The sequence below is a fragment of the Perognathus longimembris genome, chromosome 22, assembly GCF_023159225.1.
Source record: "Perognathus longimembris pacificus isolate PPM17 chromosome 22, ASM2315922v1, whole genome shotgun sequence".
Taxonomy (NCBI): domain Eukaryota; kingdom Metazoa; phylum Chordata; class Mammalia; order Rodentia; family Heteromyidae; genus Perognathus; species Perognathus longimembris.
Window position 1 is genome coordinate 30,951,956 of NC_063182.1, and position 12,265 is coordinate 30,964,220.

Below are 12,265 nucleotides of genomic sequence, written 5' to 3' on the forward strand. Positions count from 1 at the left end.
GCACACCACAGCTCAACACTAAGACTTGGAAGCTGTGAATTTAGGAGTTTTGTAGTTAGAAGTCAACCTTAAAGGTAGGATGTGGGAAGAATAAGGCTTTTCCCCTGTGTGGGGGAGGATCAGAATGCCCCGAAGGGCAGATAGCAGAAGACCAAGCCACCACCAACCGGCCATCTGCAGAGATAACTTCTGTTGAGGATCAGGAAGTCAACTATGCAGGGCCTTGAATACCCCTGTACCGCGGTGTCCCACGTGAGGGGAGGAAACCCAAGACCTTCACCATCTCCTGTGGCTCCCATTTGTCATGAAGGAGAACTATCAGCACAACTCCAGTCTGCCAAGGCCAAATCTGCTGTTGATGAAGTTAAATCACACAGGCCTGCTTTGACCATCAAGAGTATCACAGACACTTTCAGTGGCCAATTCCTTACAGGCAGAGACATTGGTAATTTGGCTGCCAGGAAATGGTCAGCAGCCAAAGAGACTGAACCAGGCAATGGCAAGTTGCCCTCAAAGGTTAGAAAAGACTGTACAATTTGACTCGAGTCCCTCAAAAGCTAGTGGACCTCCTGCTGCCAGGTGTAAGAAGACAGCAGAGGATATGAAACTGTTCCAGGCCACTCTTTACCCTAAACAGCAAAGCATTGCACATTGATGGGCAACTATGCTGAATTCACAGTCATGATTCATTCTGTGGGAAAAGAAGTAAAACAAGGCAGGACATTCTTGATGTCTGTTACCTTGAACACACAAATACCAGATAGGCAAGGTTTAAAAATGTTACATTCCCTCTTGAGAAAACAAAACCCAACCACCTGTGTACTCTCAATGCTTTGAAGGCAAAGCTGCTTGAAACACCATTGCAAAGGTGAGTTCATCAGCAGATGATGTTAAATTAGGAAGGTTCTCCTCAAAGATCACTAACAGAATAAGGATTGACCTGTCCCCCAAACCTCAGAGGATCCACCCACAAATACCTGGCTGCTAGCAATACAGCCAAGAAGCTGAACCTGTGCATGTCTGCCTCTTCACCAATACTGTACAGAGCCACAAAACTCCAAAAAGCAAGAGGAGGAACCTCTAGACCCCAGGCTGCCAAAGAAAACTGATAGCCCCCAATTAGATGAGGCCACAGCTGTTGAAAATCAGACAATGGCAACTAGTTCAGCAGAGGACACTGAACTGGGGGAGGCCCCTGAGAGTAGATCAGACTGTCAGCCTCCCCAAAGTAGCTGGCTGAGCCACTGGGCCTCTACCTGCTAGGGCTAATTCCAAGAGGTTAAGCTTGCCAGCCCCTCAATAGACACAGAAACTGTATATCTCATCATTCCCCAGACCAAGCCTTTTGGACTTTTGGCTTCCATGGGTAATTTGAAAACAAATTAGACCTCTTACGGAAAACTCAACAAAAATGGTCCACCAACACGGTGGATGAGTTACACTTCTACCTACCAGGGTTAATCCTGAAGAACTAAAATGGCAGAGAGCTGATAAAGGCAGGTACGAGACCTTGTGTGGTCTTGGAAATACAGGCACCGATCTCAGTCATATCCATCCCTAAGTGGAAAAACTGCAAGAATTCACCAAAACTGGATACAGTGGGAGTAAATGTCCAAGGCCTCATGCTAGTCCACATGCCTTAAACGTCAGTTCAGGTGAACAAGCAATCTATGTGAATACATGGATCCGAAGGATGTACTTAGTGAGGCCTCCAGAAGTAACACACAATCACCAAATAATAGAGACAAAAATAAATGCTTACAAACCACAGAAACTGCCCAGGTTAAAAGATAAATTAGTAAGACAGAGTAGGCAGCAAGAACAATATCTGTTCAAGCAAAACTCAAAAATGTCAAGAACAGCTGCAACAAAACAGGAAAGAGTTACATGACGGACCCATGGAAGGCCATAACACATCCTTTCTAGAACATTCAGTCACAAGTGATGAGCGATGTAGAACTAAACAATGAACCACCCAAATAAGATTTTAAGAAGGTAGAAAGAAGAAAATATCCATCAAGCAATGTGAAGCCAACTACAGAGCTCAAAGGAAGGTTTCAGGGGGAGTTGATGAACCAGTGACCAACATCTCCTTGCATTTTAAACTAACGGAGGTGCCAGGTACTGACATACAGGAGTCATTGTATGAGAAAACTGACAATGATAGAACTGCTAAGGAATAGAGTGTATGCAAGCCAGTTTCTTTAACAGAGCATATCTACAGGAAAAAGTGAACAAGACACTGTCCACCAAATGAGATGACATAAGAGAAATGACACTTGGGACAGTCATGGGTATGGGGAATGGTTATAAAGGCTCAAAATAGACCAAGGAAAAACAGAAGATGCAAGAGCCAATTTTTCTATATAGAAACTGAATAGAAAAATCCAAAGTAGAAATTGAAGAAATACAAAATTACAACAACAGAAAGCAATGTTAATGAGGGAGAAATTAGACTGAGCATAACAGCAAAAGAGGCTCTAAGTACTACACAGAACCATCCAAAAGACAACAAGAATGAGTCCAAAGTATTTCCTGTGACTACTACCTCAGAACTGGAACAGACTCTCACTGAAATTACTCTATAAATCTTTTGAAGTCTATGGAAAATTTCTACGATGAATCATGAGTTTTATTTATTTTTAGCTATGTAACATTGATTTTATTTTCACAGGAAGAGCACTATTCATGCCTAGAATCTTCGTACACCATTACTAACATCTTGGCAAATGGAAAATTCTAGAAATTTTTTTTGAACTTTTTTATTTCTGGGATACATAAAATTGATTATACTTTCCCAAACCAGGAGTATTCATGAAACATTGGTTCATCCTGCCGGGTTAGGGTTCTCAAGTCCCACAAATGACTGATCAAATCTTCCGTGTTTGACCAGTCATTGAAAGATTTGACCAGTCATTCATGGGACGGTGAACTCTAGTTTGGGCATATAATCCAGTTTCAACAATGCTCATCTATAATCAAATATAATCATTTTTTAAGTTTTCCAGAAGTTGTAAGTGATTAAAAACTTCAAACGTACATTTCATATATATGAATGGACTAGCAACAAAGTTCAGGTCACATTGTTTTTAGTGAACATATATATGTAGAGAGACACACATACATATACATTAAAACATATATTTACAATTTTGAGAAATTATGAAAAATGAAATTTAATAACTATTTTCCCAGAAATCTGTACAGTTGAAATTACATCATATAAAATTGTTTGAAAGATGCCATTCTCCTTCAATGAAATTTAGTTTTTCAGCATTAGCATTTTTTATGTGTGCTGTGTTATTCTTCCAAAAATTTGTAAGGACTAACATTTCCAAAGTCATTTTTCCTTTTGCCTTCAGAAGAAAAGTGGACTTAAACTGAATCGTCCATCAATATAATTTGAAAAACTAGCCATTACTTTGTTTGGAAATAGGTGCTGTTGTTGAAGTGGATATTAATAAAAGTCAAATCCTATTTGTGGTTATAATTTTAAAAGGTATACTAGACTGGAATATGTAGCACATACATGGTTTGGGTTATTATGGGATAAGGTTATCATCAGAAAGTTTTACCATCTCCCCAAGGACAATGTGTCACTGTGTAAGATGGGTAATATACAATATGGAAAAGACCAGGTTTGGGTTCGGTGATAAACAATACAAGTAACTTTGGGGAATGTAAATTATGCTTTAGTAGGAAAGAGAGAAAAAGTGGATAGGAATGGAATTATTAGAAGGATTCTAAGGAATAATCTGAATTCATCAAATCTTCCCTGAGATCAAATTCTACCTAGAAATGACTCACCCACTCTGATTTGCAATACTACAGCATTGGCAACTAAAATATTTGGACTAATGAGCTAAAAGACATTTAATGTAGCCATAATACTTTATCAGTCTGAGTTTTGAGCTTATGTCAATTCATAAGCTGTATAGTAAGATAGCTTGATTTACTTCAATTTTAGGAAACATATTCCTATAGAATTTTCTGTAAGAATCAACCTCAGGGATAATTATGTCACTCCTTTTTCAAAATCTTTTGAAATTTTTTCTTGTTCTAAAAGCAAAACCTTAAATTCTCAATACCGTTTGAAAGTCTTACCCGGTCTGACTTCTTGCCAATTCTGTTTATCTTTCATGTCGCTCTATATTACAAATACATGTTTGTTTTGGTATCTCATACTTGACCTATTCTTTCCTGATCCAGTGCCTTTTTGGAAATTGCTCTTTTGGTCCCGAATTAGACTGTGAAAGTTAATTTTCTTTGTTCAATGCTTACCTTTAACTTTCTACAATTGATACTGAAATTGTGTGTGTGTGTGTGTGTGTGTGTGTGTGTGTGCGTGCGTGTGTGTGACCTGAGTCTTTCTTTATTGGCTTCAAGCTTCATTGATGTAGTGACCTTATCCATTTTATTCATGGACATCAATTTAGCTCATGATATATGGAGTTTACAAATCTCTGGAATTAAACAAGTAAATGAATGAAATTAGCTGATATTTCCATTTTACGTAAGTTGGTATATGGCCCGATGAGACTGACCTTTCTAGAGATTCTTGATTATCATCACTGCACGTTTTATGTTCTTTACTACAATGTCCAGATACCCAAATTCGTTCAAGAACATCTAGTTTGAGAATCATTACACCCCTGTGGTTAAATCTGGTTAAATACACTTTTCTGGTTAAGTCTGCCTTTCACAGAATTATTGATAACATTTTTTTACCATATCTCAGATAAAATATAACTAGAACCATAGATTTGTGTATATTAAAAAATGAAGGGATCTTCCTGGCCATCTCCGTAAGTTTGGTGGGGAATTCTGAAATAATGAGTCTCTACCGGCCTACCAAGCCCCCTCCATAGGGTTTGTTCCCCTCATGTTAGCCAGAAACTTGCATGGTCCTTTCAGAAGATGTTTGCTGTACCTGCACAGCGGAAGCAATACATATACATAAATGTCACGAGGCAAGTAAAGAGTGTCTCAGCTTGTGCTTCCTTATAGAATAGTACACAACTTTAAATTAAAGTAAATTGGTACTAATTTAGCAAGATAGACCTGATAGTCTTTCAGTCTTAAAATTTCATGGACTACAGACTTGAGAGACACTTACTTTACGTTTGAAAGAAATGTATTTACAGAACAGTAGGAGAAAGGTTTTCTTTGACTTCTGGTTTCTCTTGCTTTTTGGCATGAAAACTGTGGAACCAACCATACATTATCAATATTTAGCATCTTTTCTTTAAAATGACAATCTTTAGAAAAAAAATTCAATATCAAGGTAAATAACCATGCCTGTAGCTGCTTTGGGTATGTTTTAAGCACTGTTGGGAACGGGAACTATTTCTTTTAAGGAAACTATATGAATGTCAGACAATTTTTTCCACGAGTCCTTATAAATAATAACTAATATTGTGCTGGGACAATAGAGGATTTTTCTCAATCTCCTCTGGGTGCCAGGTAGAATACTGGCTGTTAGCTCAGATTTATGACAAAGTATTATTTTTCTGCTAAAATAGATGGATTTTGAATTGACACTTTGACATCACAGGAAAATGCATACTGTCCTTCCAAATAGTCTTCGCAGATACATCAGCAAAGCAACTATTAAGTGAAATGCATGACAGCAGGACTTCATTCTACTTTTCTTATTTGAGTGTATATTTGTTTGAATTGGGCATAGATAGGTTCCTAAGGATTTGAACTGTGTCAGAAATGATGTAATTTAAGTCAAACAAGCATACTTTGTCACCACTATCCAAATGACTGCTTCTAGGGAGGCACCAACTTCATGGACAAAAAAAAAGCTTTATATTCAGACAAGCTTTCCATGAGCATTGTCTGATTGGAAAGATCAATTGAAGATTAGAAAATGATACAATAATATTTACTAGTTACAGATATCAGCAAACCTAATCTTATATACAAATATAGAAGCATTTAGAAACAAGGATACAATAATTTGGCAATACCCTGCACTGTCACCAAGTAGAGATAATAGCAGAATATTTGCTATGAAATAATGTTTCCAATGAAATAAAGAATATTTCCTGCGGTTAAGGAAATGCTTCTTATAGGACATGATCATGGACTTTACTACACGCAGGTGTGTATGTAACAAAGTAAGATATCAGTGGCTGCATGTATTATGTAGTTAATTATGTGAGAAAGAATATTCAAATCTATTTTATTTTTTAAAGGCAAACTTCCTTTATATTTCATCTTCAATTATTCTCCAAATTAATTTTCAGATTTGACGAAGTTAGGATCATTTTCTTGGAACTATTTACTTAGTAAATACACTCCATTGGATTTTTTTTTTTCCATTTTCAACTTCAGTCATGAGACTGTTTGAATGTGAAGAAGACATACTTTTGGCATTTTGGCTCCCTAATTACAGCCCTTCCTTTCTGAACCTGCCTTGCTTAGCCACAATTATTCCTCCCATTTCAGGACCGTTTAGTAAATTCGAGTAGTTTAGTGTAGTTGAAAATTATTTCGGAAACTGTTTTTAATCCTCCTGATGAAATGTCTGATTCCTTTTACATCTCTAATATTTCAAAAGACATTGCTTTCTCATTTGTATGGCTCATCTTTTTTTTTTTAATGTTTCATTATTTTTCAGTAGTGTACCTTGCTCTTCCAGCATAAATACAAGGCAGGTAAAGTAATTGTTTTATTGTGACTGTCATAAATGATATTCTGGCTAAAAGAACTTTTAGTATTATTTTATTGAAAGTTGAGAATCTTATCAAGAACTTAATCTGTAAAGCTGGTTGTAATTATAGTCCTTAAAAATCATATATCTGCCGAACGCCAGTGGCTTACTCCTATACTCTTAACTACTCAGAGTGCTGAGATTTGAGGATCACAGTTCAAAGCCAGTCAGGTAGAAAAGTCCCCTTGAGGCTCTAATCTTCAATTAAGTACCAGAAAACCAGAAGTAAGGCTGTGGCTGAAAGTGGTAGAGCCTTAGCCTTGAGCAGAAGAGCTCAAGGACAGCTTCCAGGCCCTGAGTTCATGTCCCATGAGCAACAAAGGGAAACCAAAAAAGTCATGTTTTAAATATTGCAGTTAAGACTTCAGGCAAAATATGTTAATATGTTTTGAGATCTTCTTTATGCTGAGATTAGTCTGGTCAGTGCTGAACCAAGTGACCAAGACATGATAATTTGAAATCATTTGTAGATGGCCAAATTTATGAACAATGTTGGGACCTGACCTACTACAACAATGGCAGAAACTGAAGCCAAAGGATCCTGAGTACCCTAGTACAGACAAGCAGCTGAAAACAATTCCGTATAGCTGATGCTCCAGTAAGAGGCAGGACCAGCAGGCTCAGCCTGGATCACACTTGTCTTCTATGGTCATGTATGGGCTCCTTGCTAGGCCACAGTCCTTGTGGTATAGTGAATGCCTTTCATGTGAACAGTGGGGGACCGGAGATGCTGTTTCTTTTTTTTTTTTCTTTTTTTTTTTTTTCCAGTCCTGGGGCTTGAACTCAGGGCTTGAGCACTGTCCCTGGCTTCTTTTTGCTCAAGGCTAGCACTCTGCCACTTGAGCCACAGCGCCCCTTCTGGCTGTTTTCTGTATATGTGGTGCTGGGGAATTGAACCCAGGGCTTCATGTATGGGAGGCAAGCACTCTACCACTAGGCCATATCCTCAGCCCATGGGAGATGCCATTTCTGAAGTGCTGTCAGTAACCTGTTTGACAGTTCCTTTGCCAGTCTTGGAATGTTCAAGAATCCCCATCCAGAGAGAGTGAAGAAAGGAAGGATGGTGAGTCAAATCACTGAGCCACTGCCAAAAGAGTTCCAGACTTCAGTTGGTCCTGTTTTACACACTGGAAAATTGAGATTGAAAGAAGGGAATGGGTTTGAAGAAATTGCTGAACTCCTTTTCAATATTCATCTTTTTTCTTCTTCTTACATGACATAGTCTTCCCGCCTCCACATTCAGGCTTTTACTAGATCATTGGTTTTGCTTCTCTTTCCACTGTGAGTTCCCTCACCGGCAGACTATTTATCCAGTTTCGAAACTGAAACTCTGAAGAAGTTGAATAATATTATTTGCAGATATCACATTTGAATCTAGCCAGACGTAGGCAGGGTTTCTATTTGGTTGGCATCTTAACATCTCTGTGTCCCCTCAAGCCTTACCTGTCCTGTAAAGTAGACACATGACAGTAACTATTGAGATTAATGGTCAAGTTCCATTGGAGTCTCTCTCCAAACAGACACCCAATAAACAATTTCTTTCTGCAAATAAAGTAGATTATAAACTAATGAATGAACTAATAAACTCTTGAATAAACCATAAAACATATCTTCTACTTCCAGTTATGAATTGTCCATGGTAGGAGAATTCATGTTTGTAGTAAAATAAAAAGATGTTGAGGGAGGTGGTAACAGCTCAGCTGATTCTGATTTTAGAAGGTTATTTGACTTCATTTTATTATTCTGTTGAGTACTGAACCTCTACTATTCTTAGCAGTAAAGATGAACTTAGTGACCACAAACTATGAAATACCTTCTTGCAAGAAAACATGTTTTTTTTAAGAAGAAAATGAATTTTCAGATTCTTAAATTCTTTGAGAAATCAGGTCTCTTAGAGTTTATGCTACCATATATAAATATATATATGTATATATATATATAAGTGTGTGTATATATATATGGATGGAAAACAATAACAAGAGTAGTTTTCCTTTTACGTAAATTTTACAGCTATCTTAAAGCACTTCTGTTTTTATTTGTTTTTTGTTTGTTTGTTTGTTTGTTTTTGGCCAGTCCTGGGGCTTGAACTCAGGGCCTGAGCACTGTCACTGGCTTCTTTTTGCTCAAGGCTAGCACTCTGCCACTTGAGCCACAGCGCCACTTCTGGCTTTTTTTTTTTTTTTTTGGCCAGTCCTGGGCCTTGGACTCAGGGCCTGAGCACCATCCCTGGCTTCTTCCCGCTCAAGGCTAGCACCCTGCCAACTGAACCACAGCGCCCCTTCTGGCCGTTTTCCATATATGTGGTGCTGGGAATCGAACCGAGAGCTTCATGTGTAGGAGGCAAGCACTCTTGCCACTAGGCCATATTCCCCGCCCCACTTCTGGCTTTTTTTATATGTATGTGGTGCTGAGGAATCGAACCCAGAACTTCATGTATATGAGACGAGCACTTTACCACTAGGCCATATTCCCAGCTCTGCACTTCTGTTTTTAATGCCCTGATTTTTTCTATTATATTCTTCACTCAAATATAGTCTGTAGTTCAAGCTGTATCTATACAAATGTAGGATCTTTTATATATACTGGGGTTGCATAATAACCATTTTCTGATTTTAATGTTTTAAGTAAGAAAAAATAAAGAGTACTGTGTCAATTTAGAGCTCCCGAGTCCTTGTGATAGCAGGGATTTAAATCAAGAGAGTATTCCACAAGAACTAAGACAATACACTCAGGATAGAAACCTGTATTTATGAGCGTTAGGGTCCTGAGGGTTAAAGAAGGTGAATAAAAGAGGACACGGAAGCAATGTGCCGATTCATCTACTGATCAGAAAATGACCGATTTCCCAAGAAAGCTGCAAAGACACATCAGCAGAAGAAAACAATACTATTATTTCTGAGAATGGGGACATTCTTCATAGATAGTTTCTGGGAAAACCAGTGACAAGTTTATCCCCGGATTGAAGCACTGAGTACTTTCAATCAAAGTATAATGGTCTGACAAATAAAAGTTTTCAGAGCTAAAATAAAATAAAATACAAGGCTATGTAGTTGGCAAATATTTCACCTACGTATGTTTCTCAGTTTCTGAGTGATCATTGGTGTTTCCTGAGATCAGATAGATGAGTTAAAAAAATGTTTATAATGATACCAAAGCTGCGTCAGCCTTCCTTGATCACGTTTATTCTGTCATGGATACAGTGTACAGTTTAACTGGAGTTTAAGCAGTGCCAACACAACAGATGGGGGGCTGGGGATACAGTCTAGAGGTAAAGTGCTTGTCTCATATACATGAAGCCCTGGGTTCGATTCCTCAGTACCACATGTATAGAAAAAGCTGGGAGTGGCGTTGTGGCTCAAGTGGCAGAGTGCTAGCCTTAAGCAAAAAGAAGCCAGAGCCAGTGTAGGCCCTGAGTTCAAGCCCCAGGAATGGCAAAAAAACGCACAAAAAAAAAAAAAACCACAACAAAAGGAATGTAGAAAAAGACATGTGAGTATCACTGTTCTCTATCTACTAATGATACGAAAGAGATTTCTGGAAACATAAAAGAATGGCAGTCATCTAATTATTTTTTGCTTAATTTTCAAAATGTTATTTTTCCTTTAAATCATGCTATATTAAGGTATGATAGTTATTAGTCTTTCCTGATAATTTGAGTATATTTAAAAGTTCTGTTTTATATATCATACCTACACACACATATGTATGTGTGTGTGCAAGTTTGTGTGTGTGTGCGCACGTGTGTGTGTGTGTGTGTGTGTGTGTGTGTGGTGTACAGTGTGTCTGGGGATTTAAATCCAGGGCCTCATACCTACTAAGAGAGTGTCCTACCATTGGAGTACGAGTATTATATCACCGTACTACATTTCAAGATTTCCACAAATGCTAAATTCGAACTGATAATATAAATTACAAATTTTAGGGCCCACCCTAATTTTTAAAAGCATAAAGAATTTTGAAATAAGAAACTTTGAACACCTTTATCTTAAAGGAAAATGGAGCTTGTTTTTCTCTAAAAATTGCCATGTAGACATGCCCTCAAAAAAAGAGAGAGAAAGAAATAGACCGTGTAAAATAGACCTTGTCTAGGATGAAGTACTAGAAGAAAGCAAGAAGACCAAGGGAGAGTTTAAAGTGTGAACATTTTATATCTATGACAAGGAGAAACAAAGTTGGTTGAGATTGCTTACAAAGAAAAGAAATAATGAGGGAAAGTGATAGAGGAAGAAGGAACTAAGAGTGGTCAAGATACATTGCATGCATCTGTGGACATGTCAAAAGCAACCCCAGTTGTGCAACTAATGATGCTAAGAAAATATGGAAATCATGCTGTGTATTGTAGACACTGCTAGTGACCATTAGGCCCATTCCTCTTCTTCCTTTGGGAACACTGGTAGAACCTACTTCACACCCGTATAACTGGGTGGCCAGTTCTAATAAAGCATTGTGGGTAGCAATGACAAATATCACTGTCATGTCAGACCATGATAGCTCACAGAAGACTTTCAGCCATGCTGTTTCCCTGTCATAATGACCATATAAGCATCTTTCTGTCAAATATTACAGACCTGGTCATATGACGGGAAACAAAACAAGTACCTGAGAACATGTCAGGGGCAGAAATCACTATTGTTGTTGTTGTTGTTGTGAATCTAACGCAAGAGATGGAAGGAACCACAGGCTCTTAAGAGTATAATCTGAACAAAATTGCTAGGTAGGGATGATATAAATGATCGAGTTTAGCACTGATGTGAAAGATTTCCAGCTTTAGCAACTAGGAAGTAGTTTCCTGGAAATCATTTCATCACTATTGATTTTCTTAATTGGGCCCATCTCTCTGTAATAATGTAGAAGATATCAGCCAGCCGTGGGAAGGGGAGCTGTTATGAAAAGCAAACTACACAGCTGATATAGCATTATTTTTTAAAAATTGCCAATCTGAAAATTGAGATTCCTTAAAAGTGACTCGGCTTACTATAATATCATTATAAAACTGTTTCTGATCAGTCTGTAGAGGTCTCTGAAAACATGAATTAAACCATTATAAATATTGTGAAATTAAGGACTGTGAATTATTTTCAAATACAGTTTTCATACGGTATCACGGAGGCCTGTCCACATAAATGGAACTGAAAAGTATTTATTGGTCTGTTTATTGACTAGCAAGGTAACTAGAAATGATTCTCACATACATTGTTTAGCTAAAAATTCAGCATTTGTTACAATCTATTCATTTTCAGTTTTTAATGATCTAAGATAGAGATCTCACAAGTAAATATATTGAGGTACACAGGGATTCACGTAGGAAATTATCGGTAGAGTTTCTAAAGCAACAAATGATTTGATATTCTGTTTTTCTGTCGGAGATAAATGAAATAATTCTTAAAATGTTTTATTTTCCTATTGGGTAAATTAAGCTGTTGAAAGAATCATTTATTCTCCAAGTGTAAATGGAATGATTTCATTCTTATCTCTGGGAAGCTCTTAGCGATTAGCTGATATACACTGGTAAAAGTCCTGGGCTGGACCTAGAATCCACTCTTT

General features: G+C 37.6%; 1 pseudogene; it reads left to right on the forward strand.

Annotated features, from left to right (window-relative positions):
- The first annotated feature begins 213 nt into the window (after positions 1 to 213).
- The window catches only part of LOC125339959, a 180,329-nt pseudogene continuing 168,277 nt past the window's right edge, over positions 214 to 12,265 (forward strand).